Source organism: Hemiscyllium ocellatum, chromosome 4, assembly GCF_020745735.1.
Source record: "Hemiscyllium ocellatum isolate sHemOce1 chromosome 4, sHemOce1.pat.X.cur, whole genome shotgun sequence".
NCBI lineage: Eukaryota > Metazoa > Chordata > Chondrichthyes > Orectolobiformes > Hemiscylliidae > Hemiscyllium > Hemiscyllium ocellatum.
This window is the reverse complement of record NC_083404.1, coordinates 106,047,665-106,074,215: the sequence shown is the minus strand read 5'-3', so window position 1 is coordinate 106,074,215 and position 26,551 is coordinate 106,047,665. Positions and strand designations below refer to the sequence as shown.

Below are 26,551 nucleotides of genomic sequence, written 5' to 3'. Positions count from 1 at the left end.
AAAAACAGTTGGTAAGGCTGTGCCACATAACAGACTTATGAGGAAAGTTTTGTAAGTCATGATATAAAAGGGTCAGTTTCAACATGGATGCAAACTTGGCTCAATGATAGGAAATGGTCAATGTATATTTTTCAGAATCGAAGAAGGTTTGGCATGGAGTCCCCCTGGTTTTGGGATCTTTCCTTTTCCTGATAAGTATTAATGACCTAAACTTTGGTCTACAGGGGACAATTTCAAACTTTGAAGATGACACAAGAATTTTAAGCTGTGAGGAGGACATTGTAGAACTTGAAAAGGACTTAGTCAGGTAGGTGGAGAGGACAAATACATGACAGATGAATTTAAGTTCAGAGAAGTATGAGCTGATGCATTTTGGTAGAAAAAACATGTAAGGACAATATAAACTAGGATATGCAATTCTAAAGCGCTGCCAGAGCAGAGGGACCTGGGTTCATATGTGCACAGATCATTTAAGGTGGTAGGACAGGTGGAGAGAGCAATCAGGAAAGCATACAATATCCTCAGCTTTATTAATCTCAGTACAGAGTATAAGAGAAAGGTCATGATGAACTTGTGTAAGACACTGACTTGACCTCAGCTGGAATGTTGTGTTCAGTTCTGTGCACCACATTAGAGAAAGGATATAAATGCATTTGAGGAGTGCTGAAGCAATTTACAAGAATGGTTCTAGGGATGATAATCTTCAGTTACAGTTACGGCAATAGATCAAAGAACTTCGGACAGTTCTCTTTGGAGAGAAGTTAAGAAGTGATCTGATAGAGGTTTTCAAATCATAAGTTGATTGAAGAGAGTTGATGAGGGGTAACTTCTGTTTGTAACAGGAACTAGATAAAAAGGCATAATTTCAAATGGTTTGTGAAAAAACAGCAAAGATGATATGAAAAATAAAGACATTTTCCCTCAGCAAGTAGTAAAGTTGTGGAATGCATTGTCTGGAAATGTGGAGAGGCAGGTTCAATTGAGATATCCAAGAGGGCATTGGATAATTATTTGGATAAAAATAATGTGCAAGCATATGGGGAAAAGGCAACAGATTAGCAGCAGGCAATGATTCTCATTTGAAGAGCCAGTGCAGAGACAATGGCCAAAACAGCTCTTTCTGCTCAGTAAGATTTCTGTGATTCTGTGATGTAAGACTTTGTCAAATCCCCCCTTCCCAATTATTTTCCAAAGCCTTGTGCCACAACAATGTTTTGGTCCTGTGCCTGGCCTAAACTTTAAGTGGCATTGAGCAATCATTTGAGTCCATTGGTTAAAGTCAACTCATTCCCCTCTCCTGCATGTTGAGGAGGAGAAAGTGAGGACTGCAGATATTGGAGATCAGAGTCAAGAGTGTGGCGCTGGTAAAGCGAAGCAGGTCAAGCAGCATCTGAGGTGCAGGCGAACAGATATTTCGGGCATAAGCCCTTCATCAGGAATGAAGCTTGTAGGCCAGGGTGGCTGAAAGATAAATGGGAGGGGATGGGGTTGGGGCAAGGTAGCTGCAAATGCAATAGGTGGATGAAAGTGATAGGTCGGAGGGGGTGTGGGTGGAAGGGATAGATGGGAAAAGTGATGGACAGTTCAGGAGGGTGATGCCATTTTGGAGGCTTGGGACTGGAATAATGTCAGGGATGGGGGCGGGAATGAGGAAACTGTTGAAATCCACATTGATGCCGTGTAGTTGCAGGGTCGCAAAACAAAATATAAGGTGTTCTTCCTCCAGACGTTGGGTGGTAATGGTTTGGCGATGGGGGAGGCCCTGGACCTGCATTTCCTTTACTGAGTGGGAGGGGGAGTAGAAGTGTTCAGCTATGCAGCAGTGGGGTTGGTGGTTGTGAGTGTCTCGGAGATGTTCTCTGAAATGGGATATTGAGGGATAAGGATCAAGTAGGGTTGAGGTTCAGATCACACAAGATAAACTACAGCAGCGGAGCAGACCCAAGGGCATGGATGGCTATTTTGCTAATGAAGGGAGATTGTGGATGCAGGTAGCATTGGGAAATTCAAGAGGACATTAGATGGATGTTTGTTCGAGACGGAGAGGAAGGGAATTTGGAAGATAGTGCAGCATATCTGAATTTTGGATTCAGTTAAATGGGCTGGAATTCTTATGTACTCCAACAATCAAAGCCTCCTTGAGACTGACCAAATATATTACAATTATGCAGAGGTGCCAGTGTTGAACTGGGGTGGACAAAGTTAAAACTCAGACAGCACCAGGTTAAAATCAAACAGATTCTTTTGGATGTATTCTGCCCCACTAGCTACCTGATGCAGGAGCACCTCTCTGAAAGCTGGTACTTCCAAATAAAACTGTTGGATATAACCTGGTGTTGTGTCATATTAGAATTTAGTGCAGGAGTGTTGTCTTTCTCAACCTCTTAATGATATAAACAGTGGGGAAGAGAAGAACTAGACACAGCAGGTGAGTGGCAAAGTGTACAACTACATATTTTGATATTTTTTTGATGTGGTTAGGAGGGAGGTAACAGGATTATATTTGAGTCGATGTTAATGAAAGGAAACTGATATAAAGTGTCGTATTTGAGCATGAACGTATCTTTTAACTGCTGAGCAATTCACATTTGGTCATGAATTTCTCCGGCAGCTGCACGATATCCATTTGCAGGACTTTACTGTGTGCGTGCGTGTGGTGTGTGGTGGACAAAAGCTGCGATTGCTTAACCTACTTGCATGACTTCATCAGAAGGTTGTATGTTCAAGCCTCACTGCAGAGACATGAACATATATTTGGAAGCTGACATTATACCATTGCGGGTGCTCTCTTTCAGATGAGATACTAAACTAGCTCAATCCTCTCAGGTGGAAATAAATTATTCTATTGTTGGTATCCCCGCTAATGTTTGCCCTAAACATCACTGTTGTAAATGCTCTAATTATTTATGATGTAAATTAGAAGCTGCATTTTATCCATTAAAGAAATGCCTAAACTGGCTTTGGGACATCCAGACATTGCGAAATACTAGTTCATTCGTTTGGAGGGTGTTCCAGGAGATCTGCTACCTCTTGTTCTAATTTCACCCAAACATTTTTTTTTACTATTGGCAATTGAAGTGTTGTAAGTTTGCTTCCCCTCTCATCTGTTCTACTGTTGGGAAACAAGAAATGTTATTGCAGAATATGGTTAATAAACATGTGCCAATCTTTCACTCTTACTTACTTTCCTCTTGATATTGTAGCTTTTTAAAGTGGAAGCAAATGTGCCTCGGTTGCAGTTTAATGTAACACTGACAGTGTAACTGGCTCGGGAATGCTTGTAGTGAAAGTAACAACTTTTGCCTCTCCTCTATCAAATCTACTCTGGTGGCTACACTACTCAGATGTGCCAAAGCAAAGAATCTTGGTGGCCTATTTATTCATGAAGGCCATAACAAAATCTGATGTGTGGTCCTTGTACCTGTGTAACAAGCAATCAATACAAAATAAAAATCAAGCTCTGATCTTTGTCCCTTTTTTCCTTTTGTTAATTTCCTTTTATTTTCCTCTTCCTTTCACCACTACTTTTGCTTTTCTCTTTTTTTTCCTCTCCTTTGCTCTCCTTTTTTCCTTTCCCGTATAAAACCATCTTTTAGATAAAGCCTTCTACTGAATTTCTGATCTACTTACTTGTAATTTTGCTCTTAAATACAGTGAAACTGACACTAAGCTTCCACTGTGGAAAAATTAGTGCTGTACTAGACTTACAACAGGAAACATTTTCAGAAATCAAAACAAATTTTAGTACCAAGTTTCCTGCTGTACGATATCTGGCCTTTGGTACAAACCCTTTTTTTTGTTTCAAGAAGAGATAGACACAAGTATCCGAGTCCAAGAGGGTTAAGGGAGTGGGGTGTAGTGGATTAGTCATGAAACAAGTTTAGTTAACTCACCATAGAGTAGCAAATCATGCAATCAGCTATTTGATATTACAGGATTAGTCTGTTCATCTGTCATTCCTGGATCCATCAAAGATGGTTTGTACATGGAGACAAAGTGAGAGGGCAGTTTTGTTTTAATTATCACAAGAGGAAGGATCGTTTCAAAGTCAGACCTGCATTAAAATTAGTGCTGTACAAGATATAAATGGCAGAAGCAACATATGTATGTGCTTGTACTGTTAATGCAATGAATTCTATGTCATCTTAATTACACAGGCATTCAAAAAGTGTAATTAATATCATACATATGTCTGCACTGGCTGATCTGTGTTTGTTCCCTTGCACTCAAATGTATATGCAAGTCCTTCTTGATTTAAAAGTATGTTTGTTGCTATTTTATTCTGCTCTATTCCAAAGACACAAAGGTTGATTCAGTATTTGCACAACTTCAGTTTAGAAGTTCTGGAGACAGAGCTGTGGGTAAGGTACTTTTGTATAGATTTCCACAGATGGATAAGGCTTGCTTTTGGGAATTGCAGGAACACCAATCTTTACTGGTGGTGTCATGGTTACCAGTTTCCTCACCCAGATGCCCATGCTTGAGTTTATAAAACTGGACAGTGCGTGTTACCTGTTCATTCCAACCCTTGGCAAAGTGAAAACGCAGATTCAATGAAAAAAATTGGGAGATTTAATAAGTTGACTACATCGAAGTTTTTACTTTGATCATTTGACTTAAAGATGTGAATAAAGTTTAGATGAATCAAGTTGTTAGCTTGAGTCATCTGTCACCAAGAAGTCATGAGATTGATATTTCATCTGTATATTGTGACATAACAGTTCTGAGAAGGTATATATTAATATCTCCTGTTCTCCCTAACACCCTGGGCAGTATCCAATCCTTCTCAAATTGAAGCTGAAAATGTGTTGCTGGAAAAGCGCAGCAGGTCAGGCAGCATCCAAGGAGCAGGAGAATCTGGAAGGACTCATGCCCGAATTGTCGATTCTCCTGCTTCTTGGATGCTGCCTGACCTGCTGCGCTTTTCCAGCAACACATTTTCAGCTCTGATCTCCAGCATCTGCAGTCCTCACTTTCTCCCAGAAGATTTTTTTTCTCAAATTGAAGGCCAAGCTAAATTGGAACTATCTTGCATTTACTTCATCTTGACTCATTTGGTAAAACTTGGCAAGTTATTAATTCAAGCTCTGATGTCATAATCCACAGAGTTACAGGTCCCATTCTTATAGATAACATCTTGTCTGTATGTTCAGTTTTATTGCAATTACATTCTCACAGAACATGCTGATCAATTTTACTGAGACCAACTTAAGTTCGCACCAAAGTGTGTCCTACCTTGTGGAAGGGGTGTTGCAATAAAATGTTGTTTCCTGTTAGAACCCAGGACAATGCTGACGTCAGGAGTATAAAACAGATCTTTTGAAGGAAGAAATTAAGCCTTTATTCTCAATCCACATTATAACACTGCTTTAATTAAAGATAACTTATTTTCCCCAATAAAAGCTGAAACTATTTTAAATCTCTCTTGGAACCATGAGACCGTACACTATATGTGAATTGTTCATTGATTTTGATATTTTCTCAATGTAACTCACCATCTAGCAGCCTGATAGTCTGCCATCTCCAGAACAATTGTATCTCCAATCAGTCTCATTTATTAGTATAGACATAAAGGATGGAGATAGAATGGTGGGAGAAATTAAAATTACTATAACCAGGGGAGTAGTGCTGAGACAGTTCTCAGAATTGCAGACTGACAAGTCCCAGGATCTCTGCCTCCGGTTCAAAAGACATGACTGTGAGATAATTGCATTTGGTTTTAACTTTAAATGAATCTCGGGAATTTTGGAAGGTTTTGTTATTGAAAATGAGCAAATATAACTCTACTCAAAAAGAGAGGCAAACAAAATAGGCAATTATAGGCCCATTAGTTTAACACTGTTCATTGGTAAGAAGTTGTAATGGGGCACTTGGAAAGCTCAAAGAAATCAGATAGGGTCAATGTGGTTTTGTGGAAGGGAGATCATGTTTGTTCAATCCTTTAGAACTCTATGTGGATAAGGGGGGAGCCAGTGAACGTACTGTAGTTAGGTTTCCAGAAAGCTTTTGATCAAATGCGTGTAACTAGTTGCAGGAATAGGCAACTCGGCCCCTTAAATCTGCTTCGCCATTTAATATGATCATGGTTGATCTCATTTTGAACTCAACTCCACTTTCCCGTCCACTCCCTAAAACCCTTTAACACTCGGGCAGCACGGTGGCACAGTGGTTAGCACTGCTGCCTCACAGCGCCAGGGACCTGGGTTCAATTCCCGCCTCAGGCAACTGACTGTGTGGAGTTTGCACATTCTCCCCGTGTCTGCGTGGGTTTCCTCCGGGTGCTCCGGTTTCCTCCCACAGTCCAAAGATGTGCGGGTCAGGTGAATTGGCCATGCTAAATTGCCCGTAGTGTTAGGTAAGGGGTATGGGTGGGTTGCGGGTCGGTGTGGACTTGTTGGGCCGAAGGGCCTGTTTCCACACTGTAAGTAATCTAATCTAATCTTAAAAAAAACATTGCAAATTTTAAAAATCAGTCTATCTCCTGCTTAAATTCATTGTGTCCCAGCATCCACCACAACGTGGGGGTAGTGAACTCTACAGAGTCACGAATCCTTGAGAGAAGTATTTCTTCATCATCTTTTAAATCTGCCACCCCTCAGCCTAAAACAGTGCCCCCTCATTCCAGATTAAAACACCGGGAGAAACACCTGAACTATGTATGCTTTGTCAATTTCCTGTCGTCCTCTGTACATCAGAGAGACAACATAAACATAGGGAATGATTCATCAGCATCGCAGCTGGGCTAGCAGGAACCGACTGGACTTCCCAGTCACTGCCCATTTCAGTTCCCCTAGCCACTCCCTTTTCAACATGACCATCCTTTGGCCACCTACATTGCCTCAACGAACCACAATGCAAATTGGAGGAACAACACCTCATCTTCTACGTGGGCAGCCTAGAGTTTGGAGGACTCAACATTGAGTTCTCCAATTTCAAATAATCTCCCTCCCTATCCTCCAACTCCCTTCTCAGCTCCCCCTCCCCCACCCCCGCGCCCCCCACTCCCTTTCACTCCTCCCTGCCATCAACTGGATTCATTCCTCCCATTGACCATCCAGGTCATACCCTTCACCTAACCCCACTTCAACACCCTGTCCCTCCCCCTAGTCCTGCAGAAAAGTTTTTCCCGAAACATCGACTTCTCCACCTCCTGATGCTGTCTGGATTGCTGTGTTCTTCCAGCCTCCTGCTTGTCTGTTTCAATCCCCTTTAGCATCTAATTCCTCAGTTCAATTTCCACTCATTCTTCTGAGGTCAAAAGAGGTATTGGCCTAAACTGTTCATTCTCTCCTTGTAAAACAAGTATTTCATGCCTGGAATTAATCTATTGTATCTTCTGTAAATTATATTCAAGGTTATTGCAGAAAATACAAGTTCGCAGTGTAGTGGCTAAGCTATTGGCATGGCCAGAAGCTTGACTAGTTAACAGAAAACAGAGAATTGACATAAATTGGTCATTTTCTGGTTGGCAGGTGACATGCCACAGGGGACAGTGCCGTTTTACATTTTATAAAAATGACTTTGGTGAAAGGATCAAAGATGATGATGATGAATTTGCTGATGATAAAATTGGAAAGTAAGCTGTGGAGAGAAGAAGAGGACACTACAAAGACATGTGGAGAGAGTGTGCAATAAGTGCTCAAACATCTGGGAAATATGACGATAATGTGAAAATTCTATCATTTGGCAGGAAAACCTACAAAGCATATTATCTAAACGATTGATGATGGAGAATCCAGTGTTCTTTCCATCACATGACTGACTATGACTCTCTCTCTTGCTCTCACCATTTGCCATTGGCTCGCGTTGCAAGAATTTGCATGCTGATAGTCAGCCAGTTTGACTGCAATATGATACACCTCTCTTGGCCATCCAGTCGTAGTCATAGAGATATACAGCAGGGAAACAGACCCTTCGGCCCAACTTATCCATGCTGACAAGATATCCCAACCCAATCTGGAAACAGTAAAAGGGAACATCAAAAGGTTCTTCATCGTCAGAGGTGTTCAGGAGGTGAGAGAGAGGCGGGGAAAACTGTCCCAGCTCCAGGAAAGTATGCAGAACCTACTCCTGCTGCAGACGATGGGGGTTGATGTCACGGAGGACCTCAAGGAGGTGAAGGGCCAGCAAGTCTCGCTCTTTGCCTCGGAGGCCTCCAAGGTCCAGGGTCCACTCGGTGGAGCAGGATGAAACATGCTCATGTTTCTTCTTCCAGAAGATGCACAAAGAGAGCTGTATGCTCAGCAGCCTGAAGGAAGAAGATGGCTCGATAACGTTACCTCAGGCTGACATCATGAGGATCAGCAAATCCTTCTATGCCAGTCTGTATGACGCGAAGCAAACCGACAGTGCGGCCTCCCAGTCGCTCCTGTCCTCTATCATGGAGGTCTTAGACAACAGAACACGCAAGAGACTGGACCAGCCGCTATCTCTGGACGAGCTGACCAAGGCCCTTGAGTCCTTCAAAAAGAATAAAACTCCTGGAAGCGACGGCTTACCAGTCGAGCTCTATTCCGCTGTGGGACTTGATTGGCCAGGACCTGCTGGAGTTGTATGTCAGTATGCTTCGGGCAGGTACCATGAGTGAATCCATGAGGAAAGGCATCATCAGCCACCTGTACAAGCGGAAGGGGGAGAGAGAGGAACTCAGAACTTGGAGACCAATCACACTGTTGAATGCAGATTACAAAATTCTGTCGAAGGTAATCGCCAACCGGGTCAGGTCTGCTCTGGGGTTGGTGATTCACCCTGACCAAACTTGTGCTGTACCGGGCAGGAAGATCGCTGAGAGTCTCTCACTCCTCAGGGATACGATCGTCTACGTGCAGGATAGAGGGTTGGACACCTGCCTGATCAGCCTGGACCAGGAGAAAGCCTTTGACAGGATATCACACAGGTATATGAGAGATGTTCTCTCCAAAATGGGCTTTGGGGAGGAGATCTGCAATTGGATCAGACTGCTCTACGCCAACATTGTCAGTGCAGTCTCAATCAATGGGTGGGAATCAGATAGCTTCCCAGTCAGATCTGGAATCAGGCAGGGCTACCCTCTCCTGCCTTGTTTGTGTGCTGCATAGAGCTATTTGCCGAGTCCATCAGGAAGGATGCGAGCCTGAGAGGGGTGACTATTCCTGGCAGCGGGGGCCAGCAGGTTAAGGCCACCCTGTACATGGATGACGTCGCCATTTTCTGCTGGGATCCGCTGTCTGTGAACAGACTGATGTGCATATGTGACCAGTTTGAACAGGCCTTGGGGGCCAAGGTAAACAGAGACAAGAGCAAGGCCATGCTCTTCGGGAACTGGGCCGACCAATCCTCTATCCCCTTCACCATCAGGACCGACCACCGCTGGTTATTTGGTTCGGGGGGGGCGTGCGCCACGTCTTGGGAGGAGCGTATCAGCAAAGTGAGGCAGAAACTGGACAGATGGAAGCTACAGTCGCTCTCCATCGTGGGGAAAAAAACCTGGTCATCAGGTGTAAGGCACTGTCATTTCTATTATACGTGGCACAGGTCTGGCCTATTCCCAGAACCTATGCCGCTGCAGTCACCCGGGCCATCTTCCAGTTTATATGGAGATCAAAGATGGACTGGGTCCAAAGGGACTCACTGTACAAAGATCTGGGCAACGGGGGGAAAAAATACACCCAATGCCACCCTCCCCCTGATAGCCACCTTTTGTGTGTGGCTGCAACAAGCTGTGCGAGGATCCCTGGTATGCGAACACCAAATGTCACTACATACTGAGGTTCTACCTGTCCCCGGTGTTGCGAAGGATGGGCCTGGCCTCGCTGCCGCGGAACGCTCCGAGTAGTTGGACCGTTCCATATCACCTGTCCTTTGTGGAGAAGTTTATGAAGAAAAACACCTTTGACCACAAGTCCATCAGGAAGTGGTCAGCATGTAGTATCCTTGAGACCCTTCGGGAAAAGGAGAGGGCAGTTCCTATCGAGTGGTTCCCTGAGCAGACTGTCAAAGCCATTTGGCAGAATGTCTAATTGCCAGAACTGTCCAACAAGCACCAAGACATGGCTTGGCTGGTGGTGAGAAGGGCTCTGCCTGTGAGATCCTTTATGCACGCCCGGACTCTCAGCCGCACCGCATGCTGCCCTCGAAGCGGCTGCGGGGGGGACGAGACTGTCACACACCTCCTCCTTCTGGAATGTGCCTACGCAGAGGAAGTCTGGAGAGGAATGCAGTTGGGTTTGTCAAGGTTTGTCCCAAGCAGCACCATGACACGGGACTCCGTGCTCCACGGCCTGTTCCCCGGGACACACACCGAGACGAACATCATCAACTGTGCCTGCAGGATCATCAACTCGGTGAAGGACGCTCTTTGGGCGGTCCGAAACCTGTTGATCTTCCAGCTGAAGGAGTTGACCCCAGCAGAGTGTTGCAGGCTGGCACATTCCAAGGTCCAGGACTATGTGTTGAGGGACGCGCTGAAGCTTGGGGCAGCTGTCACCAAGGCATGGTGGAGAAAGACCACGGTGTAATGTCTGCCTGCCTAAGAAGAACAGGGGGCCCATGCAGTCATTTGGGCTCTGCTGACGCCTCAGCTAAAAATGTAATCGTACAGATCTGTGAATAGGAATGCGTACTCTGTTTCAGAATGGATTACTTACAGTGTGGAAACAGGCCCTTCAGCCCAACAAGTCCACACTGACCCGCCGAAGCGCAACCCACCCATACCCCTACATTTATCCCTTACCTAACACTATGGGCAATTTAGCATTGCCAATTCACCTGACCTGCACATCTTTGGACAGTGGGAGGAAACCCACGCAGACACAGGGAGAACGTGCAAACTCCACACAGCAGGAATTGAACCTGGGTCTCTAGCGCTGTGAGGCAACAATGCTAACCACTGTGCCACCGTGCCGCCCATTCGGTATGCAAACAAATGGAATGTTTACATATATATGGCATGTTCAACTATACAGACCATCAAAGTATTTTATGAATAAAAGTATATTTTTGAAATAAAAAAAATCCCAACGCAATCTACTCCCACCTGCCAGCACCTGGCCCATATCTCTCCAAACTCTTTCTATTCATATTCCCATCCAGATGCCTTTTAAATGTTGCAGCTGTACCAGCCTCCACCACTTCCTCTGGCAGCTCATTCGATACACATACCACCCTCTGCGTGAAAAAGTTGCCCTTAGGTCTCTTTTATATGTTTCCCCACTCACCCTAAACCTACGTCCTCTAATTCTGGACTCCCCGACTCCAGGGAAAAGACTTTGCCTATTTATCCTATCCATAACCCTCATAATTTTGTAAACCTCTATAAGGTCACCCTTCAGCCTCTGACGTTCCAGGGAAAACAGTCCTAGCCTATTCAACCTCTCCCTAAAGCTCAAATCGTCCAACCCTGGCAACTTCCTTGCAAATCTTTTCTCAACCCTTTCAAGTGTCCTGTACAGCCGCAACATGACCTCCCAACTCCTGCACTCCATACTCTGACCAATAAAGGAAAGCATACAAACCACTGCCTCCGCTATCCAATCTACCTGCGACAACACTTTCAAGGAGCTATGAACCTGCACTTCGATGTCTCTGTTCAGCAACACTCCCTAGGACCTTACCGTTAAGTGTATAAGGCCTGTTAAGATTTGCTTTCCCAAAATGCAGCATCTCGAATTGATCTAAATTTAACTCCATCTGCCACTTCTCCTGTTGTAATCTGAGGTAACCCTTTTCGCTGTCCACGGTAGTTCCAATTTTCATGTCATCTGCAAATTTACAAACTATACTACTTATTCTCACACCCAAGTCATTTATATAAAATGATGGAAAGTAGTGGACCCAGCACCAATCCTTGTGGCACTCCACTGGTCACAGGCCTCCAGTCTGATAAACAACCCTCCATCACCACCCTTTACCTTTACCTTTGAGCCAGTTCTGCATCCAAATGGCTAGTTCTCCCTGTAATCCATGTGATCTAACCTTGTTAACTAATCTCCATGGGGAACCTTGTCGAACACCTTACTGAAGTGAAGATAGATCGGATCTATCACTCTGCCCTCATCAATCCTCTTTGTTACTCCTTCAAAAAACTCAATCAAGTTTGAGAGACATGATTCCCCATGCACAAAGCCATCTTGACCAACCCTAATCAGTCCTTGCCTTTCCAAATAAATCCCTCAGGATACCCTCCATCAACTTGCCCACCACCATTGTCAGGCTCACTGGTCTGTAGTTCCCTGACTTGTCCTTAGCACCCTTAAATAGTGGCACCACGTTAGCCAACCTTCAGTCTTCTGGCATCTCACCTGTGACCATCGATGATACAAATATCTCAGCAAGGGGCCCAGCAATCACTTTGCTAGCTTCCCACAGAGTTCTCGGGTACATCTGATCAGGTCCTGGGGATTTATCCACTTTTATGTGTTTCAAGACATCCAGCACCACTGCCTCTGTAATATGGACAGTTTTCAAGATGTCACCAAGTCTTGGATATCGGACTGCGAACTGTACTTTTTGATAGAAGTAGTTTAAATGTTTGTTGAATTGACTTTTCACCAGTTGTTTTGGTATCATTAGTCACACTTTTGTACTGTTTTCCTGTGGAAAGGTAAACTTATGCTTGGCCTATGATATGAAAGTAACCAATCATACTGAAAGTACAATGGAACGTGACGGTTGCAACCAAGGCTGCAGCAAGAATTGTATTGTTATAAAATGAAAATATCATTAATGAAAAGAATCAAAAATTAATTACCTTGTGTAATTGAATCAAACGTTTTGAGCAGTTTTGTTTCGGGGAGGGGCATCACGGAACATTATTGTCTCGGAAATTTATCAGGCCGTTGTCCCAATGCAGTTTGTGATCAACCCCTCTTAGAGTAGTGATGTGAAATCTTTTACATCTGTCAGGAGTGCATCAGCTTACTGTCTCAGTCAAAAAAAAACAAGTAAGAGTTTCATATTTTTGAAAAGAGAATGAATAAAGAGATGATTAATTAATCTTCAATTCAAACCATTAAAGAAATGGGCAAAAGGGTGAGCAAGTAAAATGGGGGTGAATCATATCAAATCCACACTTGAATTTTGTGGTCTTAAGTATGACTGTGCAGGTGCCAGGCTGTGCTCACCTGTTGTGATTAATGCTGTTTACTACACTGGTCAACAATCACAGCCTCAGATTGAGCAAAGTTCAATAATCACCTGGGTGTGAGCTTGGAAATAATCTATAGATTATTTAATCAACCTGTTCATAATACATCCTGAAACAAGTGGGTCTTGAACCCAGTCATCTTGTCCAGGCATTTTTTAAGACCCGCAGGCAGTTTTTCAACCTTTTGAGTCGACCTGCTTGGATATGTGCCTGTGGCCAGCACACCTGTGGTGGGACTTGAACGTTCTGGCCCAGAGGTAAGGATGCTATCACTGCACCATAGGTTTCTGAGAGATTGAAATGTAATTGAGAAAAAATGTCCAACTTGATCAAATATGTTAAAACGTGACTGGGGGGGGGTGTGGGACTTGCACCCAGATATTTGGCCCAGTTATAGGACACTGTCATTGCACCATGGAGAGACCTTTGTTTTGTCAATATAACATTGATTTTGTTTTTAACTGTTTTTGAAACTATTAGGTGCTAATTGACTGCTTTGTTCAAACACTTTGAATAGCACTTGATCATTGTGAACAGTGTTGCGAGGCTGTAAGGACATCAAAATATGCAATTTTTTTGTGATTTATTGTAGGTTTTCTTGGCATTTTAAACAATTTTCTTGCTTCCTTATGTGCTATGTGTGTAGTCAAAGGGGGCTTCTTCAGAAGACTTCTGTATTACATTGTTGTCTTGACCTTATTTCCATGCAGATTTCTCAATATTGTCATTGTAAAGATGTAAAAACCCTGTACCTTCTGAATTACTTAAGTGATGATTTTAAGATGAGAACTTTCTGATCTGAGGATGTGGACAGTGCTGCAAGACCACAAAAAAGTACCTTGAACTCTAAGTCACTAAGTGAGTGATTTTCATCAGTGGCACTCAGTAGTGTACAGTGGTTGTGTTACTGGCCCAGATGAAAGGTTATCACATTGAAACTTTGGGTGGAACTTTATCTGCCCGAGATGCGGCATGGATCGTGTTGGGTGAGAAAATTCATCAGGCAGGTTAGCACTTGGGAGGTACTAGCCTTTGTGCCATCTCAGGAATTAAGTTATATCTGGGAAGGCTTTCCTGCCCTGCCATCAATTGATCACATAAAGGTTTCAATTAATAACAACCTAAAACCACTGCATCCATTAATGGACTGACCTGCCTACTGGATTTGTTATGGGCAGGGTGTCTTGAGTATCCGATCCCTTGAGTACCTGATGAGCGCAGGATCAGGTGGACTTTCCTGTTTGGGATGGTGGGCAGTATCCCAATTTTCACCCACCGCCACACTTGGAAGGAAAAGCACAACATTCTGCCCTTTGTTACAGTCACCACAGATACTTCTTGACACACAGGTTTGTTGTGGGAAAGGTGTCTTTGTGTGCCCTGATTAGAGTTTGATGGGGTGGCATAGATGAGAGAGCATGAGGATAGCTCCTTAAAGCCACTCCTTGCCCTTGAGTCCCGTGGTCCACTTTCACCACATGGCTCACTCCATATAAAAGTTGCCAGTCTGGTTCTGGACTCCTATGTTGTTGCGCCCCAGTAGTCTGAGCCTCTGAAGCAGCACTGGGTCACAGAGGCTTCTGTTCTTTGATCCATTGCCAGTTCAGTGGAGTGAGATGTCACTGGTTCACTTCCAAGAACAGTGAAAATGCTATAGGTGATCCCTTGACTACCCAATGAGCACAGGATCAAGTGGACTTTCCTGTTTGGGATGATGGGCGGTGTCCCACTTTTCACCCACCGCCACATTTAGAAGGAAAAGCACAACATTCTGCCCTTTGTTACAGTTACCACAGATACTTAATTCTTGACATGCAGATGGTTTCCAGTATTTCTACATTTTTTAATACATTGCAGTATTTGTATCTGCAGTATCTCATTTTTGTAGTTGCTGGCAAATACACAGAATTAGAATTCAAATTCCACAAGACATTTGACAATTTAAATTCAGATTTTTAAAAAATAATCTGGAAATGAAAAGCTGGTGTCGGGTGAAATAACCATTTGAGTTAACCTTCTATCCTACAAAGTCTGACCTGTCCTTTTACATCTACGGACAGAGGATGATTTTTTAAATAAAATCATTCAGGGGATGAGAACATGGCTGGCTATACCAGCATTTATTTCCCAGAGGGCAGTTAAAAGTCAACCACACTGCTGTGGTTCTCGAGTCACATGTAAGCCAGACCAGGTAACAATGGCAGTTTCACTCCTGAAAGGAGGTTAGTAAACCAACAATCAATAATGGATTGATATTTATCATTAGACTCTGAATTCTGAATTTTTATTTTTATTGATTTCGAATTCAACCATCTGCCATGGCAGAATTGAAACCCAGGCAGCTCAAACATTACCTGAGTCTTCGGATTAACAGTCCAGTGATAATATCACAAGGAAAAGGCCTCCCCTGGAAAAGTATCTGTTCATTTTATCATTTTATCATTGGTTTACTTTGGATGCTTTCATTAACCATCCCTAATTATCCTGGGAGAGTTAAAGGTTTTTCATATCTTGTGGGACAGCGTCTCATGCAAGTCAGACCAGGTGATAGGTCCCCTCCCTGAAGAGCCAGAGACCGTGAGACTCTAAATTTAATGTCGTCACTTTTTTTTTTGTCACGTATTTCCTGATGCCTTTCCACGTTTGTGGATTGTTAAATCCAGTTTTTCAATTGACGTATCAGAATTTGGACAGCCCAGTGCCATAAGTATGATAGTGCTGAACAAAATCATCCAGTAATTATAGCCTTTTGGTACCTTTTCCTTTCTCTTTTTTTTAACTCTGCTGGCCAAATATTTTCCTATAATTTGCATTGCACAACATTTGAGCTGCACCCTATGCTCAAGGTGATGAGATCAGCTATTTCTAAAAGCTTATTACTCAGTGCTGTTTTCTGAAATAAAGCTCTTCAGAGCACACCCACTTTTTTGCATTATTTCATGAGTTGTGTGTGTCACTTGCGAAACCAGCATTTGTTATCCATTCTTAATTGGCCTTAAATTGGGTGGTTTGAGGGCAGTTAGAAGTCTGTGGTTCTGGGGTCGCATGTAACGTTATGATAAAACCAGTGAAATAGGTGGTTTGCTTGTTGTTATGGTCACCATTTATTGAGACCATTCTCATCTATAAATTCAATTTAAATTCCAGCACTTGTTAAGGTGAGATTTGAGCTTATGCCCACAGAGTTAGCCAGGATCTCTGGATTAGTACGCAGGTGACATGATAACAATGCCATCATCTTGCCCACATTTCGGCCGAAAGCAGTGGGAGCCATTAGGCAGAAAGGTTGAGCTACCCATGCACTCATCCAGGAGAAGATAGGAGGCCATTATATTTCATAATTCATTGGTTTAAAACATTAAAATGGACCCTGTTGAATTTCTGCTGAAAATGTGTTGCTGGTCAAAGCACAGCAGGCCAGGTAGCATCTCAGGAATAGGGAATTCGACGTTTCGAGCATAAGCCCTTCATCAGGAATGGAATTTCTACTTGGTCTGCTGGGGATGCATGTGCTTCTTCCTCCAAAGGGACAGGTACCACTCACAATCCTAGGGATCTAATTTTGCAAGAAGAGACAAATTAGTGTTTGTGACCTCACCCACTGAGATGCAGTTTAGTAAAGCAAATGGGGCTCTGGTTTAAAACCCCATCTGATGTGAGTTTTGCCCTCGGGGTATTTTATCCAATGCCAGTGATTATGTTATCACTTGTAAAGTAAGAAATTGGGTGTAGATGACATAGTAGTGAAGAATTCGACAGATGGTTGTTGTTATTACAGCTCATTATTGTACGCAAATAATTCAGTCCTCTGGCCAGTATTAAGCTCATAGGTTATACAGGATAGCATGCTTCTTGTAGCATGTCATAATTCAAGTGATCCAATTTAAGGTGAAATTTTGATCTGCAGGTCACATGCTATGATACAATGATATAAGCTCATAGGTTATACAGGATAGCTTGTCTCTTGAAAGTGTATTGCCATACTGTGCCTCTTAATGGTGTGCTGGCATACAACCATGAGACATAACATAATATCACCTAAAATTACTCACTTCCAAAGGGACACGATTCGCATCCTTGAGTACACTATAATGTGAACTCCAGTTTTTGGAATAAATCATTAAAACCCATCATTGACAAGTGAAAAAGAAACCACTGGATAAATATTTTACAAACGTGCTGATCAATTAGTTTGATTTACCTGTAATTAGACAATTACTGCAGATTGTCAATCTTGATTGTATGGATGTTTTGACCACAGTAAAACAAGCAGTCACCTCTTTTTATCCAGTATCATGTTTTTAGAAATCATGATATGCAATAAGAACATCTTGTCCACCGATAGTTCTTTAAAAAGAATTCGGTTAATCACTGCACCATTACTTGATATATTCACAATTCAAGTCTAGTGTAAAACTGAGGCTCCATCTCCTTTCCCAGGCAAGCCTAAAGGATCACATGGTGCTGTCTTAAAAAGAAGCAGAAGTTTCTCTTGTGTCTCAGCTGATACTTAACCCTTAATAAACATTGTTAAAGTTACCAGATTATCTGACCATTTTTACATGCCATCTATAGAAGTTTACTCTGTGTAAATTGATTGCTGTGTTTCCAAAAATCTCAACATTACAAAAGAACTTCATTGCCTGTAAATTGTGCTGGGACATGTGTTGTTATGAAAGCCGTAGTAAATCTGTTTTTCAAATTTGGAAGCAGATTCCACACATTTAGAGCTGAGCTTTTAATCTTCCAGTTGTTGTGAAGAGGTGGGTGTACTGTAGCTTTGAGAGTTAAAAGCAACAAAACTATCTGATAGAACCAAATGTTCTGAAAAGAAATATAATGTAACATTTGGTTGAACAACTTGATTGTCTGGTTATCTGGAAACAACAGAACAGTTTTGAATTCGGCCAGTTTAAATTATACCCTGAAAAATACCAGACTCCAATCCAGTTTGAATTTCGTATATTGACAACCTTAAAAGCCAATGACATAATCCGATGCTTTGAGGGTATAAGACCAGGGGAAATTTGAACAGTTGTGCAGAGAACTGCCAAGCCCCAGCATGTAAAAAGCCTGCCCGAAAAATAGCTCTCTTAAAAGGTACCTTTCTCGATCAGTAACCTGTGAAGCAGAAATCCCTAAGAAGAAGATCAGAATTCACAGAAAATGAAAGCTGCCTGCTTTTGAGATAAGTTTTAGATTAGATTAGATTAGACTTACAGTGTGGAAACAGGCCCTTCGGCCCAACAAGTCCACACCGACCCGCCGAAGCGCAACCCACCCATACCCCTACATTTACCCCTTACCTAACACTATGGGCAATTTAGCATGGCCAATTCACCTGACCCGCACATCTTTGTGACTGTGGGAGGAAACCGGAGCACCCGGAGGAAACCCACGCAGACACGGGGAGAATGTGCAAACTCCACACAGTCAGTCGCCTGAGTCGGGAATTGAACCCGGGTCTACAGGCGCTGTGAGGCAGCAGTGCTAACCACTGTGCCACCGTGCCGCCCACAAGTTTTGTTTTGTTAATCGGGAGCTTTATTTGACTCCTATTATAGAAGAGAAGGTAACAGATGGGTTAGAGTAATAAGTTATAAATAGTTGTTAGTTAATTATTCTCTGTTATCCATTAAGAAATAGTTATTTTTTTACTTTAATTAGTTCTTGGCCTATCGAATGTTTACAGATTACTACACTGGATAAATCTTGTCTGTATTGCTGGTTTTAAATTAAGCAAGAGAGCTTACCCCATGTCGTGACGCAGTTTAAATATATTAAAAAAATCTTACAGCTGTTCCTGTTTATTTGATACCCTTAAAATCCTGTTCATCCTCAGGAAATCTTCCCTTAATTTCCTCTGTTCTTTAAAAATAGCAATTCCAGCTTCCCTGGGATATTTGAATGTGTTAAACCCTGGTATCATCTTGGAAAATCCTATTTGCAAGCTTTTCAAGGCCTTCATATTCTTCCTATAGTTGCTATAAAGTATTGAGCATGATACTTCTGCTGATACCTAACAAGCGATTTGTCAAGGTAAGAGCAAATTACTGTACATAATCTGTACTGAAAACATAAAAATACTGGAAATCACAGCGGATTAGGCAGCATCCATGGAGAGAGAACAAGCTAATGTTTTGAGTCTAGATAACTCTTCACAGCTAATTTATTAAGGTTTAACAACTACTTTAAAAAAACCCACATGAACTGCGGATGCAGTAAATCAGAAACAAAAGCAGAAGTTGGTGGAAAAACTCAGCAGGTCTGGCAGCATCTGTGAAGAACAATCGGTTAACGTTTCAGGTCCAGTTACCTGGGTCCGCTAATGCTGATTGCTCTTGACAGATGCTGCCAAACTTGCTGAGTTTTTCCACTAGCTTCTGTTTTTGTTAACCACCACTTTGCCTTTGAGTTTCACTGGCTCTGTTTAAAAATAATCTATTTTGTGTTCTAACAGTGTTATCAGGTTGTCCTTCCATCTTTAAAGTTATGCTGTTAATCTCAGTTTAACATCTCTTTTATCTGTTTTGATTGCTATTTAAAGAACTCTGATAATCTTTTTTTCTCCATTAAATGCCAGATGTGATTAAACAGTAGCACTTTCACCTTGTAACTGATACTTTTCCTTTTTATTATGTTTGGAGGCGTGGGCATCTTAGTACGACATCCCCACCAGTAAGAGAGCCTGCTCGATCTAGTATTCATCACCCCAATGATTTCTCAGTCACTCACTTTTGGGAACAGCAAGGTCCTGCTCACCTGAAATGTTTGGCTTTAGTTGTGTGTGGCAGTGTACTTCACCACTATTGATTGTGCAATAATGGTGAAGACCCAAAGACATTGGGATGGGAAATGACTTTTTCGGAGTGAGGAATCACAGATGAGGGTCAAGGTGGGTTCAGAATCAAGTGCCATTAAATGGCCATTCCCCTGTCTCTAGATGCTTCAGATTATTCTCTATTTCAGACAAACTGAGCCCCGTTTACAGGAGGAAAGCCGCCCTGTTTTTATACTTGGGAATGCTGCCTCTTCTTGCCCATCAGGAGTACAGCTAATTGGGCTGATGGTTAGATAAGGCTCTTAATGGATTGTTAATTCATGATTTAACAACCTTTATTGGCAGCAGGTTAGGAATAGTTGACCATCGGCTTTCCTGCCCAGAACTTACTTCCAAGGTGGCAATAAAGGAGCAGATACCTTACTGGTTTCCCACAACAGTACCTGCTATTTAAAGGGAGGGAATATTCCTGAACTGTAAATCAGGAAGTTACAAGAACAAGTCCCACTTCATAGATTAGGGCGCTTTGTACTGTTTTGAATCCGAAATAAATTCCCTGTAAAAGAATCATAGGGCACAATTATTTATTTATCCTTTAATAATGACACATTTCCTGACCAGTCGATAGCAAGAAGGTTGAATAAAACCAAAAGAACTGCGGATGCTGGAATCAGAAACAAAAGGAGAAATTGCTGGAAAAGCTAAGCAGGTCTGGCATCCTCTGTGGACAGAAGTCAGAGTTAACGTTACAGATCGAGTGACCCTTCATCAGAACTGCAAGAAGACCATTCTGTATGAGAGAGCTCCTGTAAGCCATATCAAACCAGGAAGTCAATACCATTGTCTTCCCATTACATTGTATTGTTTCTCAAATTGACCAGGTCTCAGGTTCCCTTCTTCACAGAATCATAGAATTGTTACACCACAGGAGGTGGCCATTTGGCCCATCAAACTTGCAACCACCTTATGCCAATCTCCTGACCTTTCCCATATCTATGCAATTATTTGTATCTGTGTGGTCATCTAATGCTCTCTCAAGTGCCTCCACAGCTTGACAACTTCATGTGGCTATGACCAACCATTATTTAAGAATGTGCTGAAATCTTCCCTCACAACCCTGAACCTGTACCATTGTCCTCTGTTTCCAAAACCACAAGGGCAATGTTATTTTGGGTTTACTTACTCTGTCCCATTAAGTGCTTGTAAAATCCCCTTGGAGACTTTGGGGTTGGCTCATAGGAAGTTAAAAATCACACAACACCAGGTTATAGTCCAACAGGTTTAATTGGAAGCACACTAGCTTTCGGAGTGTTGCTTCTTCAGGTGGTAGTGGAGGGCTCAATCCTAACACACAGAATTGTCTGTTAGGATTGAGCCCTCCACTGCCACCTGATGAAGGAGTGACACTCTGAACGCTAGTGTGCTTCCAATTAAACCTGTTGGACTATAACCAGGTGTTGTGTGATTTTTAACTTTGTACACCCCAGTCCAACACCGGCATCTCCAAATCATGGCTTGTAGGAAACGAGAGGTAATTCCTTCCCCTTCAAACTGGACTTGTGTCACCACCAGTGAGATACAGTAGTGTAACGGTATAATCAGGTCTGACATAAGGTTGTGCGCTTTAGGTGCTTAGATTAGTCTGGGCATGTTTTCATTTCTTACTGGGAGGGTATCCACAATCATTGTGACGTGTTCTGTCTTGCACGACACTGTAGTGGAGAGGGCTAAAGATGGAGATGACCTTGGCATTAATGCTGCATCTTGTTATCAAGACCATAAGATATCGGTGCAGAAGTAGTCCATTCATTGAGTTTGCTCTGCTGTTCAATGAAATCATGGCTAACTGGGTAGTTCTGAACTCGACTTACCTGCCTTTTCTGCATGCCCCTTGAATCTGTGACTGATTTGAAAATCTGTTTATTTCAGCCTCGAATGTACTTAATGATCCAGCTTCGACAGGACTCAGTGGTTTAAAAAAACATTTTTTTAAATGATTAAAATTATACGTGGCATCTTTTTTGGAAGAAAAGGGGGCTTGACATTGCAATATTTTGTCAAGCTTCCATATAAATATCTTTGGTGAATTGGATTTGCTTAAATTTGTACTACTTACACCACTTTTTGCCTTGTCTCACAAGCAGAAAATAGAGGCAGGCCTTTTTGATATTTTGGCTGACAATTCAAGTGCTTTTGTTCTTTGACCTTCCCAAAGATTGTGCCACCTCCACCTGTGCTAGGATAGAATGTACCATCTGAGATCAAGTAGCATGTCAGATACTGGTTGAGGAGAGGGGAGAGGGAGCATGGTAGGATGGGGAGGTGCAACTGATGAGAAGTGGGAGCATTTTGAGTTAAGTTCCATTTCCCTGTTCCTTTCTTCAGTGACATCCTTTTGGAGAGCAGCTTGGTGAAGAAAAGATGAATGATGCCTTGTAAGGCCCTGCATGAGGCAACTTTTGATCCTATTTAAGTAAAGGTATATTTGCCATAGTTGTGGTCTTAGCCATTACAAACTTAACAGTCAAGTGTGAACCTCCATGGATTTGTCCACTCTTTGCATGCAAGCAATCTTTCAATTATCTGTAATCCGATACTTTCAGTTGAAATGCATTATTGGAGATAGTGTGAGTGTGAAATATATCTGTTCTCACCTTGCTAAATGTCAGTTGTACATCTTTTTCTGGTCGGCATGGACAAGTTGGACTGAAGGGTCTGTTTCCGTGCATCTCTATGACTATGACTCTAATATTCTCCTTCATGATGACTTTGGAATTTAGTGTCTGCGTCCCACTGCGAAGGACACCAAGGGCAATATGGATATTTTCTAATCGACCTGTACAGAAATGTTAATACACACTTCTGGACTTCAACCTGGCTCTCCTGGCCCAGAGGCAGATCATTGCTTTTGGAGGGCGCTTGTGGCGCAATGGTAATGTGTTCCATCTCTTCGATTCTCTGCAGCTGTTCCCTGCTGCCAGATTCTGCTGACGCTCACTTCTAAACTGTAAATCACCAGCTGGAAAATACAAAACTCTTGCATTGGTTGCACTGAAGTGGGAATATTTGCAGTGATGCATGTGTGTACATCGTCTGACAGTGCATTGTAATGAACCAGACTTTATAAAAGATCTTCAATTAAGGGAACCCTTAGGAAGCAGCAATCATAATATGGTGGAGTTCAGTCTGCAGTTTGAAAGAGAGAAGGCAAAATCGGATGTAATGGTGTTACAGTTAAATAAAGGTAATTATGAGGGCATGAGAGAGGAACTGACAAAAATAGACTGGAAGCAGAGCCTAGCGGGGAAGACAGTAGAGCAAAAATGGCAGGAGTTTGTGGGTATAATTGAGGACACTGTGCAGAGGTTCATCCCCAAGAAAAGAAAGATTATCCGGGGAGGGATTAAACAGCCATGGCTGACAAAGGAAGTCAGGAAATGTATTAAAGAAAAAGAGAGATCCTATGAAGTGGCCAAGAGCAGTGGGAAATCAGAAGATTGGGAAGGCTTCAAAAACAAACAGAGGAGAACAAAGAGAGTAATAAGGAAGGAGAGGATCAAATATGGAGGTAGGCTAGCCAGTAATATTAGAAATGATAGTAAAAGTTTCTTTTAATACATAAGAAACAAATGACAGGCAAAAGTTGACATTGGGCCACTTCAAACTGATGCTGGAAGTCTAGTGATGGGAGATAAGGAAATAGCAGGAGAACTTAACAAGTACTTTGCGTCAGTTTTCACAGTGGAAGTCATGAGTAATATCCCAACAATTAAAGGGAGTCAAGGGGCTGAGTTGACTATGGTTGCCGTTACAAAAGAGAAAGTGCTAGAAAAGCTAAAAGGTCTTAAAATTGATAAATATCCTGGCCCCGGTGGGGTACATCTTAGAGTTCTTAGAGAGGTGTCTGAGGAAATAGCAGAGGCGTTGGTTGAGATCTTTCAAGAGTCACTGGAGTCAGGGAAAGTCCCGGATGATTGGAAGATCGCTGTTGTAACCCCCTTGTTCAAGAAAGGATCAAGACAAAAGATGGAAAATTATAGGCCAATTAGCCTAACCTCGGTTGTTGGTAAAATTCTAGAATCCATCATTAAGGATGAGGTTTCTAAATTCTTGGATAGTGCAGAGTCTGATTAGAACAAGTCAACATGGATTTAGTAAGGGGAGATCGTGTCTGACAAACCTGTTGGAATTCTTTGAAGAGGTGACAAGTAGGTTAGACCAGGGAAACCCAATAGATGTGGTCTATCGAGACTTCCAAAAGGCCTTTGATAAGGTGCCACACGGGAGGCTGCTGAACAAGGTGAGGGCCCATGGTGTTCAAGGTGAGCTACTGGTATGGATTGAGGATTGGCTGTCTGACAGAAGGCAGAGAGTTGGGATAAAAGGTGCTTTTTCGGAATGGCAGCCGGTGACAAGTGGTGTCCCGCAGGGTTCAGTGTTGGGGCCGCAGCTGTTCACATTATATATTAATGATCTGGATGAAGGGACTGGGGGCATTCTAGCGAAGTTTGCCGATGATATGAAGTTAGGTGGACAGGCGGGTAGTACTGAGGAAGTGGGGAGGCTGCAGAGGGATCTAGACAGTTTGGGAGAGTGGTCCAGGAAATGGCTGATGGAATTCAACGTGAATAAATACGAGGTCTTGCACTTTGGAAAAAAGCATAGACTACTTTCTAAACAGTGAGAAAATTCGTAAAGCCAAAGTACAAAGGGATCTGGGAGTGCTAGTCGAGGATTCTCTAAAGGTAAACATGCAGGTTGAGTCCGTGGTTAAGAAAGCGAATGCAATGTTGTCACTTATCTCAAGAGGGTTGGAATATAAAAGCACCGTTGTGCTACTGAGACTTTATAAAGCTCTGGTTAGGCCCCATTTGGAGTACTGTGTCCAGTTTTGGTCCCCACACCTCAGGAAGGACATACTGGCACTGGAACGTGTCCAGCGGAGATTCACACGGATGATCCCTGGAATGGTTGGTCTCACATACGAGGAACGGCTGAGGATCCTGGGATTGTATTCATTGGAGTTTAGAAGATTAAGGGGAGATTTAATAGAGACTTACAAGATAATACGTTGCTTGGAAAGGGTGGACGTTAGGAAATTGTTTCCGTTAGGCGAGGAGACTAGGACCTGTGAACACAGCCTTAAAATTAGTGGGGGTCAATTCAGAACAGAAATGCGGAGACGTTTCTTCAGCCAGAGAGTGGTGGGCCTGTGGAATTCATTGCCGCAGAGTGCAGTGGCGGCCAGGATGCTAAATATCTTCGTGGCAGAGATTGATAGATTCTTGATGTCTCGAGGAATTAAGGGCTACGGGGAGAATGCGGGTAAGTGGAGTTGAAATGCCCATCAGCCATGATTGAATGGCGGAGTGGACTCGATGGGCCGAATGGCCTTACTTCCACTCCTATGTCTTATGGAAAGAGGTCCTCTCAGGAATGATCCCTGTGCATCTCTGATGAATCTTCTGGGAAAACAAAATCTATGAATTAGTCATGGCAAAGCAACACTCGAAAAACACAATCCTTAGTGTTATCATACATCAGTCATGATGCAATAAAATCAGCATGTATGTCTGAGACTTATTCACTCTACCACCAATAAGCTCTTTGTCTCTCAATTTCCAACTGAGAGGGACACTGATGTACCATTTATTTCCATTACATTTCCTCATCTGTAATCTGTACAATATGTGTCAGGGCATTCTCTCATCCTCCGTTTTGTTTCTCATCTTTTTTGTAAGAGGCATGTATTAATCACTGTGTGTGAATTTTAATAATTAATTCTGGATACAGTGTGTTGGGTGAGAGTGACTATCAGATGCAATACACTGCACATAGTTACATTGGAGGGAAGGAAATGCAGATCAAGTGAAGGCTGGATGCTGCTGAAACTGAACTGTATGTGAGAAATGGTGTAATGGAGTAAGTTTGGCAAGAGAGTATGAATGTGGAAGCGTTTGCATCATATGTTGTTGGTGAATCAAGAAGTATACTTACTCTTCTGACCCAGTTAGGTCATTAACCATTTCCTGCATTATATTTAAGGCCAACAGAACAGAATGGTTATTAGATTAGATTAGATTACTTAGTGTGGAAACAGGCCCTTCAACCCAACAAGTCCACACCGACCCGCCGAAGCGCAACCCACCCAGACCCGTTCCCCTACATCTACCCCTTCACCTAACACTACGGGCAATTTAGCATGGCCTGCAGCTCACCTTCTCAGGCACTTGCAACCATGTAACATTGGTGACAACAGCAGATAATAATGCTGTCATTATTGGGAAAAGTATGTCCCTCCTTTTTTTGAAGGCACCCAACACGTTTTAAGGGAAGCATCACTGAATCATCTTCTGACTTCGCTCTTTGTAAATGTATCTTGGCTCCTGGATCCTCATAATTTCATATCTGCATTGGCTGCATCAAGTACAAATTAGAGAAACTGATCTTCTGACTTTTTCTAAAAGTTGCAATCATCACGCCCAATTCAAAACCTTCTTTGCATTAATATCAGGTTTATGGTTTCAGTCGCATTTAACCATTGAAGTTTCATCACCTCGTGTCCATTTAATTGAAATAAATCAGTTTCTGCAGTGACTACTTCACAATTGAATATTATTAATGTTTGGATAGAATGGTATTTGGTT

General features: G+C 42.6%; 1 protein-coding gene across 3 annotated transcripts in view; it reads left to right on the top strand.

Annotated features, from left to right (window-relative positions):
- nbeal2 (neurobeachin-like 2) overlaps nucleotides 1-26,551 on the top strand; it is a 246,023-nt gene that overhangs the window by 59,280 nt on the left and 160,192 nt on the right. The window lies entirely within an intron of this gene.